We start from the raw sequence: 23,318 nt of genomic DNA, 5'->3' as shown, positions 1-23,318 counted from the left end.
AGGGAGGGAAAGACACAAATACAGAGGGCGTCCCCACCTATATTCTGTCAGTCCCGGAGGTTTGGAGATGAACCGGGAGGGAGGAAGACAGAAGTCGTCACTTTACCCTCCATCACCTCGGCAAAGGCGAGTGCCCAGAGGCTCGAAGGAACCCGGTGCAGGGATTTTCGGGAGCCCTGGGCTCGGAGAAACAGAAATACCAGATTGAAGGAAAAAGCGAGAGAATGGGAGCTTCACCCTGAAGAGGTCGCCTCTAATTGGGCTGGGAAAGGAGGGGAATGTGGATTGCCTAATGTGACGAGAGAATACCTAGGAGTCTGCCCAGTGCCCTGAAGGCCGTGGTGGGGTGTATTCTCTGTCTTAGGGCCGGGCGTCAGAGGGATACCAGACGATTACGGTAGCCCAGCCTAAGATGGCGCCCCCGGAGAGAGACTTACGTTTAGGTGAGCCGGTGGTGGTTGCGGAGAGCCAGCACTGGAGAAAACGGATGAGGGCGAAGCGTCAGCAGTGGGGACCGCCGAGAGAGTGAAGGAGGTCCAAGAAGGAGTCCCCTTGGGTAAGGGGTGAGCTCCTCCTGGGTTTTGGCACCAATGAAAGGACGACAGGACCCGAGCTGACAGTTCACCGGAGAAGTTCTGCTTTATTCGGGGGAGAAGCATACATTTATATAGAGCCGGGTTCCAGGAGAGGGTGGTTAGTACACGGGGTGGTAGTTGATTGGCCGGGGGCGGGTAATGATTTCTGATAGGCTGCACCTTGGCGCTGGCGAGACTGTTAGGACCCGGAAGAGAAAAGCGCCATGTTTTAGGGAGTGCCTCCTTTGGGGTCTTCTATGGGGCCTTACACTAAGGCCCTGCAGACAGAAGCAAGTCAACTTGGGTTTGAAGAAAAATCACCTTTAATGACTTATACTTGCACAAACTTTGTACTTGAGATTGGTTTAATGAGATAGATCCATTGTCACTCTGCTACTAACTCAATTTTTTTTTCCCTCTCCATAGCCACCAATTCAGCTTTTCATGTGTGAAACTTCTAGGGAAGTCTCAGACAGGGGAATGTTGGAGTACAGAAAACTGTTCCCCAAAATATGATGCTTTGGCATGCTAAGTGTTCTGAAAATTAAAAGGCCTCTGAAATAAGCCTCAGATTCAAGGTCCCTCTAACCTTGTCTTGTTCCCCTCAACCCACACATAGGGAGGGACTTTCTCTGAAATTTCCTTACCTAAGCAAGCTTTCCAAAATAAATGCAATTGTCATAAGATCCCCTCCCTAGGAATCTCATTAGATAACCAGGAAAGAACCATCCCCAGGGGGATTGGCGAGATTGAGAGGGCACCACACCTAAACAGACCTTTTCACAGCAAGATAATATCTGCCTCTTAGGCTCATTTCTTAATAATCATTTACCATCCCTCAAAAGAATTGTCTACTTTCCCCACCTTCCCTCTCCCCTATAAAAATTGATAAATAAGCTTCTGTACCCCACTTGGAAACTGTGAAATTACTCTCTTGTGATTCCCCTGTGCTTTGCCCCCTCTTAGCATGTTAAAATAATAAAATTTGTTATTTCTTTTCTTCATTAAGAAAAAAAAAGGACTTGGCTAGCATGTCTACTTTCACCACTTCTATTCAATATTGCACTAGCGATTTTAGCCAATACAACCAGGCAAAATAAAAAATAAAAGGCATCAATGGGAAACAAGGAAGAAAAATTATCTTTATTTATAGGTGACATGATTATATGTAGAATATCAAGGAATCAACAAAAAAGCTACTAAAACTAATAAGTGGATTTATCAAGGTTGTAGGATAAAAGATCGGTATACAAAAATTAATAGTATTTCTATTTACTAACAATGAACAATTAAAGATTGAAATAAAAAATAATATCACAACAGCATTTGAAAATACTTAGGGACAAATATGACAAAAGATGTGCACAAGCTACACCAAACTACACACTGAAAACTACAAAACATGCTGAGAGAAATTTTAAAACACCTAAATACAAGGAGAGATATGCTATGTTCATGGGTTGGGAGAAGCGATATTGCTAACATGTCAATTTCCCCCAAATTGATCTATGGGTCCAACACCATCCTAATCAAGATCCCAGCAGGCTGTTTTGTAGAAATTGACAAGCTGATTCCATAATTCATATGGAAATGTAATGGAGCTGGAGCATCAAAACAACTTTAAGGAAGAACAAAATTGAAAGACTAAAACTACCTGTTTTTAAGACATTGTGAGGAGGCCCCCCCTGGTGGTGGCAGTGGTGGCAGCAGCAGCCAGCGGAACTGCACAGCTGGACGCAGCCCCTCACTCCACCTGGGATCCAGGCCAGGGATGAGTGCCAGGCCCCACCCCCACGCCCCAAATTGGCGCTGCCCAGGTGAGCCCCCTAGCGGCGGTGGCAGCAGCAGCAGTCAGTAGAACCATGTGTTTGGATGTGGCCCCTCACCCTGCCTCCGTGCCGTGGGGAGCACCAGCCTACAGGACCAACCTGCTGAGTTTGGCCCAGCAGAACCGCAGAGTGCTAGGGGCTCATTCTACAACCACAGAGTCTCGAACGGGAACCAAGGTGGTTTAAAATCACCACCACCACACGTACTGCCAAGCAAAGACAATTCACCTCCACAGTAGCAACCAGGGCCACTCCACAGCCAACCTCAGTGTAACCGAAGAAGCAAATCCTCTACCAAATGACCAAGCATCAGTGAAAAAATACTAGAAGTGCAAACAATCAAGAAGAAATGACACCACCAAAACAACCAGTAATGCTCCAAAGTCAGACTCCACAGAACAGGGAATCCTTGAAATGTCTGAAAAAGAATTTCAAGCAATGATCTTAAGAAAACTTGAAGAAATAAAGACTCAATTAGACAACATAATGAAACAAGCAAAAATATCCAGAATATGAAGGAGGAAATCTACAAAGAGATTAATACCTTAAAAAGAGTGTAGCAGAACTTCTAGAAATGAAAGATTCACTCAATGAAATAAAAAAACACAACTGAGAGTTTGAGCATCAGGGTAGAGCAAGCAGAAGAAAGAATTTCAGAGCCTGAAGATGGTCTTTCTGAAATAACTCTGGCTGACAAAAAATGGAAAAAAGAATTAAAAATAATGAGGAAAATCTAAGAGAGATAGCAGACAACCTCAAGCGCTCTTACATCTGAATTGTGGGTATTCCCGAAGGAGGAGAAAGGAAAAGTTATCGAAAACTTGCTCAGGGAAATAGTAACATAAAACTTCCCAGGTGTAGGGCAAGATACAGACCTTCAGATCCAGGAAGCTCAAAGGTCCCCAAACAGATTCAACCCAAAAAGATCCTCCCCAAGACATATTATAGTTAAATTTGCAAAGCGCAAAGACAAAGAGAGAATTCTACAAGCAGCAAGAGAAAAGTGTCAGGACACTTATAGGGGAACCCCCACCAAACTAACAGCAGACTTCTCAACCGAAACCCTACAGGCCAGAAGAAAGTGGAATGATACATTCAAAATACTAAAAGAAAATAACTGCCAGCCAAGAATTCTTTACCCAGCAAGGCTCTCCTTCAGAAATGAGGGAGAAATAGTGTATTCCGTAGATAAACAAAAGTTGTGGGAGTTCACCACCACATGACCAGCCCTTCAAGAAATTCTCAAGGGAGTCATTCATCTGGAATCTGAATAGTGGTGACCACTGTTGCAAATACACAAGAAAGAGCAAAACTCACAGTTAAAACAAAAATGCCAGCAAGAAAGAGAAAGAAGCTAAATTATCCCACCTTAAATTCCCAACTAACACTGAAGAAGAGAAATAAAAGGGGAAACAATGATCAAAAGATATTTAAACCATTTAAACAAGAAGCCATTAAATGACAAGAACTAAGCAACACTTGTCAATAACTACCCTAAATGTGAATGGACTAATTCCCCTGTTCAAAAAACACAGACTGACTGACTGGATTAAAAAGCTAGACCTACATATATGCTGTCTTCAAGAGACCCACTTCACCTATAGAGACACACATAGACTAAAAGTGAAAGGATGGAAAAAGATATACCATGCAAATGGAAACCAAAAATGAGCAGGAGTAGCTATTCTTGTACTGGACAAAATAGACTTTAAACCAAAAAACATAAAAAAAGACAAAGAAGGCCACTCTATAATGATAAAGGGAACTATCCAGCTAGAAGACACAACAACCATAAACATGTATGCACCCAATACCGGAGCACCCAGATATATTAAGCAAACACTCTTAGACCTAAAGAAAGAGATAGGACCTAATACATTAATAGAGGGTGATCTGAACACCACTCTGTCAGTATGGGACAGGTCTTCCAGGCAACAAATCAACGAAGAGACACAGGATTTAATTTACAACCTAGACCAACTGGACTTGGCAGATATATACAGAGGACAAAGAGAACAAAAATCTACATTAGGAAAAAGACTGCCTCTTCAACAAGTGGTGCTGGGAAAACGATATCCATATGCAGAAGAATGAAACTAGATATGCACCTATCACCATACACTAAAATCAACTCAAAATGGATTAAAGACCTAAGTATAAGACCTGAAACTGTAAAATTACTAAGGGAAAATATAGGTGAAACACTTCAGCAATTAGGTCAGGGCACAGGCTTTATGAACATGAGCCCAAAAGCACAAGCAGCAATAAATAAATAAATAAATAAACAAACAAACAAATGGGACTATATCAAACTAAAAAGTTTCTGCACAGCAAAGGAAACAATCAACAGAGTGAAAAGACAACCTACAGAGTGGGAGAAAATTTTTGCTAACTATGCATCCGACAAGGGATTAGTATCCAGAATATACATAGAACTCAAGCAATTATACATTTTAAAAAAATGACCCAATTAAAAAATAGGCAAAGGAGCTGAACAGACATTTTCCAAAGGAATACATACAAACAGCCAACAGATACATGAAAAAATGCTCAACATCCCTAGTCATTAGGGAAATGCAAATTAAAACCACATTGAGACACCACCTCACTCCAGTTACACTGGCTATAACCAAAAACACAGTGAATAACAAATGCTGGCTAGGGTGTGGAGAGAAGGGAGCACTACTGCACTGTTGGTGGGGCTGCAAATTAATACAATCACTATGGAAAACAATATGAAAGTTTCTCAAACTACAGCTAGATCTTCCATATGATCTAGCAATCCCTCTTCTGGGTATATATCCAGAGGAATGGAAATCATCATGTCGAAGAGATACCTGCATTCCCATGTTCATCGCAGCTCTGTTCATCGCAGCCAAGATATGGAACCAACCTAAATGTCCATCAGTGGATGACTGGATAAGGGAACTGTGGTATAAATACACTATGGAATACTACTCTGCCATAAAAAAGAATGAAATACTCTGATTTGTAACAACATGGATGAACCTGGAGAAACTTATGTTGAGTGAAATAAGCAAAGCACAGAGTGATAAATTCTGCATGTGCTCACTCATATGTGGGAGCTAAGAGAGAAGGGAAGGTAGGAAAGAAAGACCACAGTAGTGCCGTGGTCTAACAGAGGGAGGGAACATTCCTGTGGCTACAAAGTGGAGTGGGAGGGAGACAGGGAGTGGGAAGTTGAGGGATTATTGGGTGGGGACAGGGGGTGCAAGGGTAATTTCTGGTGGTGGGTGTGCCCCCAGTGTGAATCTGGCCCTCACATCATAGGCAGGAGGGGTGACAATTAGCTTTGTATCTCATGAATATTCTTTTTTTTTTTTTTGTCTTTTTTGTGACCGGCCGCACTGCGCTCAGCCAGTGAGCACACCAGCCATCCCTATATAGGATCTGAACCCGCGGTGGGAGCGCTGCTGCGCTCCCAGTGCTGCACTCTCCCGAGTGCGCCACAGGGTCGGCCCTCTCATGAATATTCTTAATAAATAAAAATTAAAAAATAAAATAAAAAAAATAAAGAATAAAACAATAACAAGAACAAAGACATTATGAAGCTACAATTATCAAGACAGTGTGCATTTGTATAAAAATAGACAAATATATGTGAAAAATAGAGAGAGTACAAAAACAGTCCCACATGCATATGGAAAACAGATTTTCCACAAAGGTACAAAGGCAGCTCAGTGGAGAAAGGGTGGTCATTTCAACAAATAGTGCTAGAACAACCAGACATCCATAGGCAAAAAAATGAACTTTGATCTATACTTTATACCATATACAAAATCAATTCAAAATGGATAATAGACCCAACCATAAAACTTCTAGGAAAAAAATAGGAGAAAAATCTTTATGATCTTGGGTTAGGCAACAATTTCATACATATGACACGAAAAGCTGATACATAAAAGAAAATACTGATAAATAGAACTTCATTAAAATTAAAAACTTCTCTTCAAAAAGACAGTTAAAAGAATGAAAAGATAAGCCGTAGACTAGGAAAAAACATTTGCAAAGCACATACATGATAAAGGACTTATATCCAGAACACATTAAGAACTCTCAAAAGTCAATGGTAAGACAAGAAACAATCTAATGGGGAAAAAATGGGCAAAAGATTTGAACTAACATTTCACTAAAGAAGATACATAGAAGACAGCAACGCTTGGGGTCCTAGGCAGGAGCTGAGGGCAGCTGCCCTGTACACCTGGAAGCAGTCAAGAGAGCACCACTTTCGTGTGGGAGGCCCACCAAAGACACTGCCACAGCTATGGCTGCCACAAAAGCAGCTCAACACCACAGCAGTAGCCACATCCATCATGCAGGAGGCCTGTCCCATCCCACAGGATATTCAACACAGACCCTGGAGGGGGGAGTGGGAATGGGATGGAACAAGAGACGCAAGAAATTGAGACAAGACAGTATTCTGATCAAGTCTCATTTATTAAACATGCAGTTACAGTTTATATAGGCAGCAGAAAGGGGAACAATGGATAAGAAAGTACCTGTTGGGTGTTTTTTCAAAAAAGACCACAAGTCAAGCTGTTCCAGGAAACGAAACCCTTTCTCAATTATCTTTTTTTTTTTTTTTTGTCTTTTTTCCGTGTCCGGCAACGGATCGCAACCCTCAGTGTCGCCCCCGTACTGGACTGGGACCGGCAACGGGACCGCAACCCTCGGTGTCGCCCCCGCGCCTCGCTCAGCCAGTGAGTGGGAACCGGTCTGTATGTGGGATCTGAACCCTCGGCAGGAGCGCTGCCGCGCTTCCCAAGCGGCGCACTAGCGCAGTGCGCCACCGGGCCGGCCCCTCAATTATCTTAAACAATGCAGAGGCGTTACTTACGCCCACAGCTGTGCAAGCAGCAAGAAAGAGAAAAAGGCAGAAAGGTCACTCTTAATCTTGCATAGCCAGGAGCACAATGCCCCAGGCACAAACAGATTATGAGGCAGGCATTCCGTACGTATAGGCATCTGGCACAAGCAGATTGTCACGCAGGCTTGATCATACCAGAAGGGGTGTGGGGCTGCAGGCTCCCAACAGAGGCCCACCAGACACTCAACTGCATGGACACAAGGAGAGTCACCAACAGAGACTGGAAAAAGAAGAGGATGTCTCTATCCTCAAAGCCCACTCCAGAGTAATAGAAGAAGCAACTGCTCTACCAGATGACCAGACATCAATGTACAGATACTAAAAATATGAAAACCTAAGAAAATATGACACCAGCAAAAGAATACAGTGATTCTCTAATACCAGACCATATAGAGCAGGAAACCCTTGAAATGACTGAAAAGGAATTCTGAGCAACAATCTTAAGGAAACTCAATGAGATATGAGAAAACTGAGTTAGACAACATAGCAGTTTTATTTACAACAGCCCCAAACTGGGAAAGAATCCAAATGTCCATAAATAGATAAGTGAATAAATACATTGTAGTACATCCATATGATGGACAACTACTCCACAATAAAAAGGAATGTACCATTAATATACAAAATGACATGATGAATCTCAAAGCAATTATTCTGAATGAAAAAGGCCAGGCAAAAAGGAGTATATTCTATATAATTGCATTTATATAAAATTTTAGAAAATGCAAACTAACCTACAAAACGCAGATTAACAGTTGCCTGGGGATGGGGCAAGAGTGGGAGGGAAGGATGGATTACAAAGGCACATGAAGAAACTTTTGTGGGACGTGGATATGTTCATTATCTTGATTGTGGTATTGGTTTCATAAGTGTATTCGAATATGTCAAAACTTGACAAATTATACACTTTAAATATGTCCAGTTTAACATATCTCTTTATATCTCAATAAAGCTGTTAAAAATCCATCAGACTTCTATATAATGATGAAGCAGAAGTTACTGGTAATGTACACACACGATCCATTAGTACTGGATTTTAATCTATTTTGCTTAACTACTGTATCTCCACTGCCTAAATCAGTGCCTGGTATAGTAGCGGTTCAGCAAACATTTGTAAATAAACAGCCCGCTTCCACCAAAGAACACACTTGGGGGCAGAGTGGAGGTCAAGACTGTTTCTAGATGATTACAATAAAGAAAACTGGAGGGGTAACAAAGTTCCTTTTAAGGCACGACTTTATGATTATGCTTATTATTTCTCACAGAAATCTGGTCTTCAGATAAAAAAATGTGTATAGATATCTCACCAATTAATATAGATTTCTGCTCTAAAACCCAGAGTAAACCAATAAACATTCTTAGCTTCATAAGAATGTTTTGCTAGTATATATGACTTTATTCCAATTGCCAAGATAAGAATGTATTTCTTTGATATCCCTCACTGACAATCCACTTCTTCACATTTATTTTATTTTCTTTAATGGAACCATTATTAGATTTTGTTCTTTATTATAAATTATCTCAGGACCTATTGGTATATTTAAGCTTCCTGTTAAGATAGAAATCAATCCATTCAACTAGTTTACAAAGCTTTTGAAGTAGTACAGAATCTGGTGTGATGGCCTGAATTTCTTGATTTAAAAAAAATCACTTTGTTCCATAATGTTTAAAGTAAGTATTTTGTGTGAATCAATTTTCTTAGCAATGGTGTAGCAGATGTTTGAATTACAAATTCTACTGTCTGCATTCACAATATACTGCTCATTTTTACTGGTGGTCTGTGATTGATGTGCACTGTGGTAATACTTAGGTCTGTAAAAACGCGAAGCCTGTTCCAAGATTCTGGGGTGTGTGTCCTAATTTAGCCAACCTCAGAAACAGTACTAGAGGCCATGAGGATAAGGACATAAGGTTCTAATCATGTCTGTCTCCAGAAAACCTCAAAGCACATGTCATTAACAGTGGTTTGATAGCATTTTCAATAAATAATGGCAACCCAGTAAGATGGGGGCATGCATTTGGTTGGATAGGATATATTGCTAACTATAATAAAATGAATGGAATAATCACATTCCATTATGAGTTAGCAAAATTCCAGCCTACACTAAGGAAATTTGAAAGAATTATTTTGTCAATTAGTATGACTTATATAAAAAGGCAGCTTATATTATGAGAAGGAAACAAGGAAGATGGGAAGATGAAGAAGGGAATAGAAGAGAGGTAAACAAATATTATAATATTATTATGTGCCAGACACTTCATATATGATATTTCACGTGATGCCCATAAAACTCCTATGCAGCTGTAACTGCCCCCACTTTGCAGAAGAGAGAACTGACACTCAGCCACGTGAAATAATTTGCCCCAAGGTCGTATCCCTAACAACACTGGAGCCCGGTTTCCACCCCAGCCCTGCTATTCCAAAATCATGGTTCTCTCATTATGCAAATTACCACAGAAAGAATTTAACAGAAGAAAAACACACAATATGCTTGGTTTATTTTTGCCAACAAGAATGTCAGCTACAAGCTGCCATGACAGCCTGAGTGAATCACTATGGATTTAACTTACTTCAAAGAGGAATCCCCGACACCAATGCAGCCTCGCAGGCTGAGCTTCCTCAGAAATCCACCACATCGCTTAGAGATGTTTTCCACCACTCGACCCTTGAATCAAGAAAGTTGCGGAAAAATACAATTTTTTTATGCTGCTTATCTAATAGCAAAATAACCTGAAATTTAGGAGCAGAATATATTTTTCCAAGTGTAGTAGAAGGTATTTTGGAACATTCCTCCAGCACCTCAGTTCTATCCCTACTGCATAAGCAGGCATTGAAAAATGTTTCAATTAAAGCATTAAGTATTCTTTAAAAAAAAAAAAAAAACCTGTGCACTGTCTTTTGAAAGTCTTGGCCCTGGGGTTATGTCCTCTTCTACCCAAGGCTCTTTGAGGTCAGCTGTAGGAACATTGGCTACTGAGCAGAGATCTAAAATGACTTTGCTTAAAAAAGGAAATCCTACTTTAGCTAAACATTAACACTTTAAAAGTATGAAAATGTAAAAGCTCCCCCTCATCCTCCTTAGCAATCCCCTATTTAAACACATTTGCTTTGAAAAAGGAACTTTGGCTGAGTACTAGCAGAAACATGAAGGCACTTCAAAAAGTTCAGGGAAAGATTCCAATTATCTTCTAATTCTATTTTTCCACCGACTTTTTAAAGTACCCTTGTATTAGAGGAGGCAAAAAGAAAATGAGCATTGACTAAGCACTTCCACTTTTTGATGAACAATTTTAACACTTTCTTGTACCTATTAGGGCTCATTTAATATTCACAAAAACCTCATGGACAAATCCACAATGTAGATAAGGAAGAGTATGTCTGGAATACAGGAAATGCCTCAGGGCCTCCCTTAGTATTACCAGGCCCTGTGATTTTTTTTTTTTTTTTTACTTGTTCAAAACTTTTACTTTTTAAAATTTTTAAATTTTTATTATTTATTATTAGCATATTCATTCTTACAAATCACGATCTTTCTTTATGCCTTTTACCTAATCTATCACTCCCAAAACCCCCTCCTTTCCTCCCCATTTCTCTAGTGTCCTTAGGTTTGTTCTCTCCTTCTGAAAGTTCAACGTATTGTTGTGGTCTTTTCTTTCTTTCTTTCTTTCTTTCTGTCTGTCAGTCTTTCTTTTCTTTCTTAGCACCCAGTTATGAGTGAGAACATGTGGTATTTCTCTTTCCTTGTCTGGCTTATTTCACTTAACATAATTTTCTCCAGACTCATCCATGTTACGGCAAATGGCAGAATTTCAGCAACCCCAATTGTGACTAAGATCAATAGGAAACTACAACAACACAATCCACACAGGACTATTAGTAGCCCAAACCCTTCAGGAATGAAGGTCTGGGTCACTCCACGAGGTAAAGAACCATGACCAGCTGAGGTGCTTGCTGAAGGCAAAAGGAATAATACAGAATCAACAACCTCTACCTCCACAAGGGAGAAAAAGTTTAAAAGGGCCATTTTGTTTTAAATTCCATTATCCTCACTTTATAAAATAGCAATCTCGGCACTGAACTGCCAGCACTATGAATTCACTACATTCATCAAACCACAGGATTACAAGACTGTGGATCATACATATTGTTACTTGGCTAGTATCTTATTTAAGTTGAAAGTCCAAACTTTGATACTGCTAGCATTTACTTATGCTTTCTTGATACTATCTAAGTGAATAATTATTTTTTGAAGCAAAATTCCAGACAACTGTAAAATAAATCTTTTTCACAAGAGAAAAAAGTGATAATGACCTGGAAATCCAAGATAAGTTATTTAAGTACCTAATAAACAGCAGACAAACTTAGTACCAGTGTCTACAAATGGAACACCTGATATATTTTTCTCCATTTCAAGTTAGTAACATTTATGTAAACTTTCTATTCCTCCTTTCTTTGGAGCAAAGTTCTTGCACTGGAATAAAAAATTGCATAAACAATTTTCTGCTCCACTGTTTTCAACTAAGAGAATAACAACAAGAACAAATCCTTTTGAAATATAATATTCAACCCAATGACTCTGTATCTTATCTACTAGACAGTATGTTGTAGGGATGCATTTTAGAATGAAGGGCTTTAGGAGAAAAAATAAGGCCCGAAATGGTCTTAAAAGACCACTGGAGTTATGACTTTTAGATTAACATACTACTTGGTTATTTCTCATTTTTAACCTGTCAGAATCTTTAATAACCACAAAGACACAACAAAATGTCCAACTTTTAAAGGGAGGAAAAATGCCTAAATATCAGCAAAACCACACATTCAAGAAAGAGTGTTGCTGAAGGAAAGGCACCATATGCACTTGTCACCTGGATGTTTTATTTTGCCTTTTCTTTGAACTGTGCCAGTCGTGTAACCTATGCTCTTCTCTTAGTAGGTGAGTGATCTTGGGTAAGTTACTTAACCTTTTTGTGCCTCGGTTTCTTCAATATGGTGTTGAGAGGATTAAAGCTATCCATATATGTAAAGTGCTTAGAACAGTGCCTGGCACATAGTGAATACTATTAGTGTGTTAATCCTGCTCCTTGGCACCTTCTCTCTTCTCTTAACATATCCATAAACCACCACTTCCTTCCCATAGGGCATGTCTTTGAGACCATCTGTTTAGCATCCTATTTAAAGAATATGGGAGGCCTTAACTTAGTTCATAATCCAATCTGGATTCAAGGTGCTAGCCCCCAAAAGAAACTAAACTCTATGAGACTAGATTGAAACCCTGGTGCCAGCTATTTCAGGTTTTCACATGTAATTTTTTTTTTTTTTTTTTTTTTTAAAGATGACCGGTAAGGGGATCTTAACCCTTGACTTGGTGCTAGCAGCACCACGCTCACCCAGTGAGCTAACCGGCCATCCGTATATAGGAGCCGAACCCGTGGCCTTGGTGTTATCAGCACCACACTCTCCCGAGTGAGCCACGGGCCGGCCCACACATGTAATTTTTTACATAAGTGGTGAACCATATACTGGCCTCTCCTTTAGTGGATATACTCTTAAGTATTTCTGTGATAAATATCTGAAAGTCAGTTATCTGAAAGTCAGCAGTAAGCTAAAATTCTGTAATCAAACAAAGCACAAGCTAGTGATATTTACTTGAAATACCTGTATTTTTAATATCTGAATTTAAAAGTTCTTAATGTGCTTTCCAAACAGGTGTATAGTTTGGAAAAATTGCCAAAACCGAGACATTGGGACCACAGAAAAAGAAGACATTTTGCCAAATGTTTTCAAAACAATTACTCTCTTTTGGCCAGTAGAAATGATTACAAGTTTTAGAATTGAAGATCCTCTTCAACATCACTAAGTAAACACAGTGATCAAAGATTTAGAGACAGTTTGAAGGGGAATTACATTGGCTGGTGTAGAATGTTTGCATGTTTTGGTGGGGCACTGTTGCAATCATTGCTATTAAATCTGGAAAGAACATTAAGGAACAATACCTAATTTAGTGACCATTCTAAGCCAGGAACTAGAGCTTCTCTTTCCGGGATTGGCACAAATCTCTGAAGTCCCTGCCCCCTCCAAGCTCAGAGCACCATAACATGACAGGAATGAAGCATTTCCCAATGCTGACCACAGGAAATCCTGTGCTCTGCCCCACTGGTTTAAGATGAGGACCAGAGACTCTCAAGCAGCGAGTAACCTAGAGAAGGAGGTGAAGGACCTCCACAACAGGCCATTAGTTTTTCCAGGTAACACCAGGTAAGTAATTAGCAGGAAATTGCTTGGACCCGTCTCAATGGTTTTTTTTTTTTTTTTTTTTTTTCCTTTTTGTCTTTTTTCATGTCCGGCAATGGATCGCAACCCTCAGTGTCACGCCCGTACCGGACCGGGACCGGCAACGGGATTGCAACCCTCGGTGCTGCGCCCGCACCTCGCTCAGCCAGTGAGCGGGAACCGGTCTGTATGTGGGATCCGAACCCTCGGCGGGAGCGCCACCGCGCTCCCAAGCGGCGCACTGTAGCAGTGCGCCACCGGGCCAGCCCCCCGTCTCAATGTTAAACACATACATCATTTCTTTACCCATTAAAAAAGACATAAAATATACACCTTGGTAAAAACACTTGATGAACACAGTACACAAGTAACAATTAAAATGCAATTCCACTACTGTAACTGACTTGGCTAACCTGGAAATGAATAAGGTTTTACTAACATTTGGTAGATAATAAACTCCAGAATCTCAAGACCCTCAAACCATCACTCTAGACTATTACTGTGTGCAATGCTCTTTATTCTCTGCCCCCTTTCTTTCTGGTTAGAAATTTGGTATTTAATATTAAAGTTGTTTTAAACTAAACTTTCCTCATTTAGTCAGGTTTGCCACTCTTAAATAGAGACACTTACATATTTCCAGATAAACACACTAGAATCCTAGAATTATAAAAGGCTTTAAAGATTTCCTAACGTCCTTATTTCATGCATAATAAAACAGAGGCATTGAGAGAGTATATGGCTTAAGTGGCCAAGCTGGGGTGGCACTTCAGATCTTCAGCCTCACTCTTGGGTTGGTGCCTCTGCCATTTCTCCATTCTGTTTATCTTTTTTTGGTGGCTGGCCAGTACAAGAATCTGAACCCTTGACCTTGGTGTTACCAACACTGTGCTCTAACCAACTGAGCTAACCCCCATTTCTCCATTCTTGATACTGAATTAGAATTCTCATTGGATCTTTCAGATCAATAAATATGTCGTCTCCTAAGGTTAAAGCACTGAGCCAGGAGTTAATGATGCAGGTGAGAGGCCTTAAAAAGCTGAGTGGTAAAACTCAGATAATGAACATGAACAAGGGGGAAAAGTAATCTGTCACTGACACAGAGCAAAAGTAAAATATAAGCAGAATTTTGGTTTTGATGTATGTAGATATCTGCCAGTTTTTCCTCTCTGTTCCACCTTGACACTTTAATATTAAATCTAAATGTAGCAAAATAAAAAGGGAGGAAAGAGGGAACAGTTTACTTACCTTTTTAAAAAATCTTCTGTCTAAACCAAAGTTAACTTACCTCTACATCTGTTTGAAAGTTAAAAAGATCTATTCTTTGCCAGTTGCTCCCATCCAGAGCTAAGATGTTCCAAGCCTGGGAGGTGGGAGGTAAAGGAAAATGGATTTGGGTGAAATAAATACATTTATTGAGACCATTAAAAAAAAGTTTTGACTCAGCCTTTGTATATCCAAACTTTTATTGTTGACATATATTAATAACCAAATGTAGAATTATGATAACATTGTGTTATATTAAATGTAAAAGATAATGAGATTTTATTTTTAATGTTTTATCTGAACTAAAACTTATTCTCATTCTAATAAAACTTGATATTTATTGGTTAAAAATCTGGTGAATACTCTACCTTGGAAATCTGTGCACATCGGCACAAAGTTACTATATCCAAGAAGGAAAATATTCTAGGAAGAAAGAGAAAAAACACAAAAATGAAATGGCATTAACATTTCAGGATAATTATAATTGGAAAGATAAAATCTAGTATGCCATCTAGATATATAAGTGTTTTCAAGATTCCTCAATTTGCAATACACAAGTGCACTATAAATTTACATCAGTATTGTAAAATATTAAATGTCTGCATGTTCAGAAGCTGTTTTAGACATACTACACAAATTCTCTTAAAAGAGAACTCATTAATTCCCTTGTTCTAAGAAATGGTTATGGGAAAGTAGGTCATAACTAGTTATATTCGAAACCAACTCTATAATCTCCCTGCATGTTCAGAAGCTGTTTTAGACATACTACACAAATTCTCTTAAAAGAGAACTCATTAAACTTTTATTTCCCTTGTTCTAAGAAATGGTTATGGGAAAGTAGGTCATAACTAGTTATATTCGAAACCAACTCTCTAATCTCTCAGGCACTGGGCCTGGTGATAGCTAAATCCTTCTAATTCTAATGTCCCTAACACACAGCACAAACCCCTTTTTTGATAGCAGATGCACCAAACAGCCCCAGATGCCTGAGCCTCAAAAACATGGCCAAAAAAAGCTAGATGATAAAACCTGTTGGATCTGATGCATTTGTTCACCTGGCAGAAAGATGGAGCTCATTAGTCGGCAAAGTCTATAAGTGACCACTTTTTCCTGAGCAAAAGCCAAGAAGCCACAGCAGATGAGAAAGATGGCAAAAAAGCAGACAGAAGCAAACAAAAACTTGGTTGACATCAGTAATGCCTCTTAGAGGAAGCAGTAGCCTCCAGCAAGGCAGGAGTCGGAGTGATATCCTGACATTCTGGCAAGAGGGGAGAGGAGTTGCTGATTATAGCATAGTGGGCAAATAGCTGTGTGTGCCTCAGTGCTCTGGAGTGACAGCTGAAAACAAAGAGCAGCTTTTCTGTGAAAAGAAGGGTGGATGGGTTTGAGGTCAGGGACAATAATAAGGTCTCAATTCTGGCAGTCCTGGAAGGTAAATATGAGAATCTGTGCCTCTGTGTGTGGAAGAGGGCTGAGATGGCAAAAGGCCATCTAAAAAGTTCCTCAAAATTCTCCAAAGTTATCAGTGATGAGTTAAAAATTCACAGACTCATGGAAGGATAGAAGAATCATAAAACACCAGAGGGTTGAACCCTGCCATAATACACACACAAGTGGCACCAGGGACTAGTGATTGCATAGATGCCATTCTATAATATAGGCTCCAATCATTTTCTAGTGAAAAGCAAAGGACAGAAGAATAATAGGACTGCACTGACCTTAAAGACTTATTGAATCTCTGCACATAGGAAAATGCTGGTGGCTGAAATCTGAGTACTTCAGTATATATATATACATTTTCAGGGTATCCGCACACCTACACTGCCTCTATGGAAATACATCTTGCCCAACCCACAGGCCATCCTGCCTACAATAGCTGTGTTCAGTGCCATATTACCGTTCTACAACCAGCCACAACTGATTGTTAACTCCCTTAAGAAACCAAACACCAGAGAGAGAAAAAAGGCTGGTATAGCAGAATCACATTTCATGCTGGGGTTGGGTTCTCAAGCACAAGCTGAAAGTGAAAAAGGAGTTAGCTAAGTTTCCATTGAAAATTCCTTAAGAATGGATTGGAGAAGCTTGGAGAACCACATGTTCTATCACCTCTCAATAACAGTAACAGTACTGATATTAACAACAAGAGTGAACACTGATTATGGACTCACTATGTAACAACCATAATTTGTGTTAGTCACTTAATTGTCACAGCAATGCTATGAGGTATGTGCTATTACTATCTCTATTTTATAGATAAAGACACTGAACATAGAGAAATTAAGTAACGTGCCCAGGCCACACAGATATGTAAGGATGAAGCTAGGATTTGAACCCAGATAGTCTGGCTCAAGAGCCCACGCCCATGACCACTACATATGTATACTTCCTTGAAAAGTTTAACACAGCTGTTTTTCCCTCAGGATTGGACTAGACACTATTTCTTCAACTGTTAACACCAGATAAAGTAGTTTTCATTTAGTAAGCATGTTTGGAAAATAATAATACTAAGTAAAGCAAGATGCTCACACACTGAGACACATGCAGGAACAAATAGGTAGAAAAGACTTCACATTTCTCCTCTAATGCTTCCTACCCAATTTTACGGTTAGTGAATGAAAAAGTAGATTGCCTGAAATAGTTATTTCACTTCTCACTTTTTAAACTGAATGTAGTTGACTTTGCACAAATAGGCATGATGATATTCCAAACTGCCAAACTGCAGCCTAAACCAATTCCTGACTCATATTTCAGTGAATAAAATTAATGCCCTGAATGACAAAGCCTGGGATACTGGCAATAAAAACAGAAATAACTAAAGGAGTGAGAAACTGAGTTCTGGCCCCTCCAAAACATTTTCTTCCTGGAAATTGCTTCCTATCTCAAATGTGATAACCTCACCTTCATGAAGCAAGTATTGCAATGGTACCCTGATTATAAATATATACAGGTGAGTGTAGGGTTGGATATACTTCTGGACTTTGTATTCTGTACCAGTAGTCTGTTTGTCTATCTTTGTGTCAGTAAGACCTAGTTTTAATTATAAAGCTTTATAATAAGTCTTGATGTCTGGTAATGTAAGTTCTTCAGCTCTGTTCTTCATCAAGGTTACCTTTATTATTGATCCTTTGAATTTCCATTTAATTTTAGAATCAGTATATCAATTTCCACATGAAAACTTTCTGAAGTTTTTACTGGGATTATATTGAATTTATAGAAAATTTGGGGAGAATTGAGATTTTTACAATATTAATTCAATGCAGAAATATGATATAGTCCACTATTTATTTAGGACTTCTTTAATTTCTCACAGTAATTTTTGTAGTTTTCCACATAGACACTTGCTCATTGTTAATTAGATTTTTTTCCCCTAGTTATTTGATGTTGTTACTATTACAGTGGAATATTTTATTTTATTTTATTTTTTTACAGTGGAATATTTTAAATGTCACTTTCTAATTGTTGCTAGTATATAGATATAGTTCATTTTCATATATTGACCTTGTATCCAGCAACATTTCTAAATTCACTTATTCACTCCAATAATATTCTACATACAATTCAATTCACCTGTGAATATTGACAATTTTCTTCCTTTCCAATAATTATACTTTCTATTTCTTCTTCTTGCCTCACTGCAGAGGCTATGATCTTCTCTAGAACAATGATAAATAGAACTGATAATGAAAGACATCTTTGTCTCATTCCCATCTCAGAGAAAAGCTGTCACTTTTTAATCATTGATTATGATTATTTCTATCAGTTTTTTTCCTGCTTCTTCAATAGTTTGTCAAAATTCACCTTTTAGGAAGGAAAACTCACAGAGGAGTCATGGTGGGAGCCAGGTCCACCACCACTGAACAGAGTGACAGAGAAAGCTCCAGAAGTACCTAACAGCAAAGGGAAAACTGAACAGCCAAAAACACCAAGCCTTACCTAAAGGCTAAGAATAATTACACATATCCACCACCTTCTAAATCTACTATTAGACCCAAAAAGGATGTTACCAACCATGTTGTTTTGCCTGCCAAATCTCCAAAGTCCATCAGCATTAAACGCCAGCCCAGACCAGCCAATATCGCAGGGTCCCAGAAGCCAAAGTTGGAGCCACCAAAACTTCTAGGCAAAAGGCTGACTTCACGATGACTATAAGACTTCCAGCAAAAGTCATCAACGCTATGATTGCCCACTTCAGGGGAGCTGTCAGAACTTGTGGGGTCACTTAATATACAGGAATTGAAAACTACAAAGCAGCAGGTAACACATCAAGGAAATGCTAAATGTACAGACTCTGGACAGCACCCATGTTGGAAATGAATCTTTGGATGGCTTTCTAAAAGAGATGAACAAAAAGAACTTACCCCAAACCTTATCAGAACCTGAGAGGAAGCCACATTCTGAATTATGTATCATAAGTAAGCCAAAGACTAACTCTTTTCATCAAACCAAGAGCAGTTTGGCTTCTAAACAAGCCTTGGGCAAAAGTTCAGCAAATAGTGCTGAAAAACAGTTACCAAACAATCTGTTGGAGAAACACAAATCAGAACTCTGCCAATAAAGTCACAGCAACTCTCTAGAGGAGCAGATCTTGAAAGACCAGAAGAAAACCCCCTAAGGACAGTTCCCTCTTGCTTTATTCAGACCCTCATAATACCAAACAATCTGTTGGAGAAACACAAATCAGAACTCTGCCAATAAAGTCACAGCAACTCTTTAGAGGAGCAGATCTTGAAAGACCAGAAGAAAACCCCCTAAGGACAGTTCCCTCTTGCTTTATTCAGACCCTCATAAGACTCAAGCATCAAAGAGACCAGTGGCCAAGGACATAAAGGATACAATGGTTAACAAGAGTAAATACAAAAGACCAAATGAAACTAAGTTAGGGTCATACCCTGTTACAGAAAGTAAAACATACGAAACCCAGGACATACCCCAATTTGCTTCAGGGAGGATATAACAACAGACATCCAAACATCAAGCAAGATCAGAAGTCCACTCAACCTTGTTTTAGACCACAAAAATCAAAAGCCATAGCCAGAGGCCTAATATGACAGTTGGCAGCTTTAATTCAGTCATCCCAGGCACCTCTAGCATGAGAGCAAATGGAACAAATGGCAATTAATATAACAGCATTCAACAAAGAGCACAGACTTTGGACTCTAAGTTTAAAAAGCTCTTCTTCCCCAGAACCATTTTCTGAACAAGACAGCTTCTAAAACACAAGCCAGTGTCAGAACCGTAAATAGCAGTGGAGTCCCAAATGGGACCCAAACTAATCCAAATATTAAAAAGACAATAGCAGAGGATCGAAGGAAAAAACTGGGAGAATGATAGAAATCTAAGGGGAAAACCTGTAAATGGCCTCCTATGGAACTTAAAGTGAATATTTCATTCTGCAAGAGCACTGAAAGAGAAGAGGAGGAAAAGAAAGAACAACTTGAACTGTCCAATAAAATTAACAACATTCTAACAGAATGTGTGCAGCTCATTGAAGGGGATGTACTTTCTAATTAAATATATACCATATTGTCCAGCACTCCTGAGGCTGAAAAATTTGCTAAGTTCCAGATCTGCAAAGCAAGTAAAGGTGCCTTTGATGTCATTGGACTATATAAAGAGGCCATTAAAAATGGGGCAATACCAGTACAAGAGTTACGGGAAGTTATTAATATTTTGCAAGACCCAAACAGAAACACAAAAGGAATTACCTCCGACTCTTTAGTTGCTAAAAATAACATAACATCAGTGGAAGAGCTGGCCAAGAAGATGGAATCTGGAGTCTTGTCTTTCTCCAAAAAAGAGGGAACATGTTACAGCAACACCCCAAATAACCAAGGCAGAACAGGATAATCATCTTGTTCATCAAATTACAGATCACCCAAATCCCTGGAATACAGGGAATGCCAGAAGTGCAAAACACAAAGCTTATCTCTTTTGTATGGCATTCATTGAGGACTGAGTGAGCAGTGTCCCAGTACCCAGAAATGTTGCAGGAACACACTTTAGTGGCTTTTCTTCACAAGCTTTTAGAAATGGAAGAAATAGAGTGTTTTATATTCTGTAAAAATAAGGCTTTGCTGGTAACATTAAGATTTCAAATAGGGCCGACCCCGTGGCGCACTCGGGAGAGTGCAGTGCTGGGAGCACAGCGACGCTCCCGCCGCGGGTTCAGATCCTATATAGGAATGGCTGGTGCGCTCACTGGCTGTGGGCAGTGCGGGTAACACCACACCAAGGGTTGCGATCCCCTTACCGGTCATGAAAAAGACAAAAAAAGAGATTTCAAATAAATCCTCAAATCATAATTTCTTGATTTCTTTTTAAAGGTGTTTCAAAGCCTCCATGAAGCAAGAAATGCCCTTGTCCAGTTGATCTGCGAAAAAATGTATAATGTAGTGGCATCACGATTGCAGATTATGGATTCAGGACGTAGGAAGTAATTCACTAGACTTACTCTCAAATTTTATATCGCCATGGGAAAGTCTTTGGTTTACGTGTTTAAGACTGTAGTTCGCCACAGTTTTATAGTATACATAAATTTTAAACCACTGAATATTAATTTACCCCACAAGTATGATACAAATTTGTACTTTACTGATCTACTTTACTCCCAATATAGTTATTTTTTATATCAGAAGGTTGGTCCCACAGGATGATGAACTTTGCTTACTGTATTCACCACAGCAGAGAAGTCCCTAAAGCGAGGAAGATCTGAACTTTGAAACTAGCTGGCCAGGCTGGATGTGACTGACAGCCGGGTCAAATCCCCCCATTTTACAGATGAGTTTATACTATGTCTTTGCTCAGAGATCGTAAATAACATTCATGTGTCATCTCTGACTTCCATAACAGTGTCCTTGTAAATGAGGGGTAATTATTGTCCTTTCTGTGCCAGGTGTCAAATGAAACACAATCCTGAACTGGGGTAGTCATCTAGTTTTTTATATCCAAACCTAACTTTGCCTTTGTTCTTCAGAAACGCTTCAAGTAAAAACAAAAGGGGACAGGGGAGAGGGTTGGGGAGCGGGGTCTTGCTTCCTCACTTCAATTCTTTGCTCTGCTAGGGGACAGCTGGCCTGAAAAGGCAGTGCAAGCCCAAGACACTATTGTAGATTGCTTTCTCTTCTTCCTGGGCAACTGCACTAAGAAATGTAAAATCAGAGTCAGTATGTAAACATAATGTATAGAAAAACCTAGTCAACGTATTTTAAAATTTAGCTTTCCTAATATTTAACTACTATCTAAAACAAACAAACAAAAAACCCCATTAAATCTTTGTTTGTTCCTGGAAAAAAAATTCACTTTTTATATTATACGGTTAGTTCAATTTGGGTTTTGCCAAATGCGTGATGTCATGTATCCACCATTACAGTACCACATACAATAGTTTACCACCCTAAAAATCACCTGTGCTTCACCTATTCATCCCTCCGTTCCTCCTCATGAACCCCTGCAAACACTGATCTTTTTAACGTCTCTAGAGTTTTGTCTTTTCCAGAATATCATATAACCAGGATAGCTGTTCATACTGGTTTCTTTTACTTAGCAATATGCTTTTCATGACATAGCTTATTGCTTTTCATCACTGAGCAACGTTCCATTGCATGGATGTACCAGTTTGTTTATCTACTCACCTGTTATTACAGGACATATTGCTTGCTTCCAGTTTGGGGTGATTATGAATAATTCTACTATAAATATTTGTGTGCAGTTTTTGTATGGATATAAGTATTCTATTCATTTGGATAAATACCTAGGAGTGTGATTGCTAGATTGTATGATAAGATTATGTTTAGCTTTGTAAGAAACTGCCAAACTGTCCTCCAAAGTGGCTGTACCATTTTAAATCCCTACCACCAATGAATGAGCTCCTGTTGGTCTCCATCTTGTCACTTTGTATTATTAGATTTTTTCATTTTAGCCATTCTAATAGGTATACAGTGGTATTTCACGGTTTAAAATTTCAATTCCCTAGTGACATATGATATTAAGCATCTTTTCATATACTTATTTGCCATCTGTATATCTTCTTTGGTGAGATGTTTGTTCAGATATTTTGCCCATTTTTTTTCCTTTCTTTTTTAAAATTTTATTTTGTCGATATACAATGTGGTTGATTACTGTGGCCTATTACCGAAACCTCCCTCCCTCTTCCCTCTCCCTGCTCCCTTCCAACAATGTCCTTTCTGTTCGCTTGTCGTATCAACTTCAAGGAATTGTAATTGTTATGTCTTCTTCCCACCCCCGTTTTGTTTTTCTGTGTGTGTGTGAATTTATGTATTTATTTTTAGCTCCCACAAATAAGTGAGAACATGTGATATTTCTCTTTCTGTGCCTGACTTGTTTCACTTAATATAATTCTTTCTATGTCCATCCATGTTGTTGCAAATGGCAGTATTTCATTCTTTATTATAGCACAGTAGTATTCCATTGCATAGATATCCCACATTTTCCGTATCCACTCATCTGATGATGGACATTTGGGCTGGTTCCAA

The 23,318-nt window shown here is 39.2% G+C and overlaps 1 pseudogene; it reads left to right on the top strand.

Moving 5' to 3' along the window:
• Positions 1-13,456: 13,456 nt before the first annotated feature.
• Positions 13,457-21,195, top strand: LOC103594815 (annotated as a pseudogene).
• The last annotated feature ends 2,123 nt before the right edge of the window (positions 21,196-23,318 follow it).

Source organism: Galeopterus variegatus, unplaced genomic scaffold (assembly GCF_000696425.1).
Source record: "Galeopterus variegatus unplaced genomic scaffold, G_variegatus-3.0.2 Scaffold1627, whole genome shotgun sequence".
Classification (NCBI taxonomy): domain Eukaryota; kingdom Metazoa; phylum Chordata; class Mammalia; order Dermoptera; family Cynocephalidae; genus Galeopterus; species Galeopterus variegatus.
Note: the sequence above shows the minus strand (reverse complement) of the source record. Positions and strands in the feature narration are given on the sequence as shown.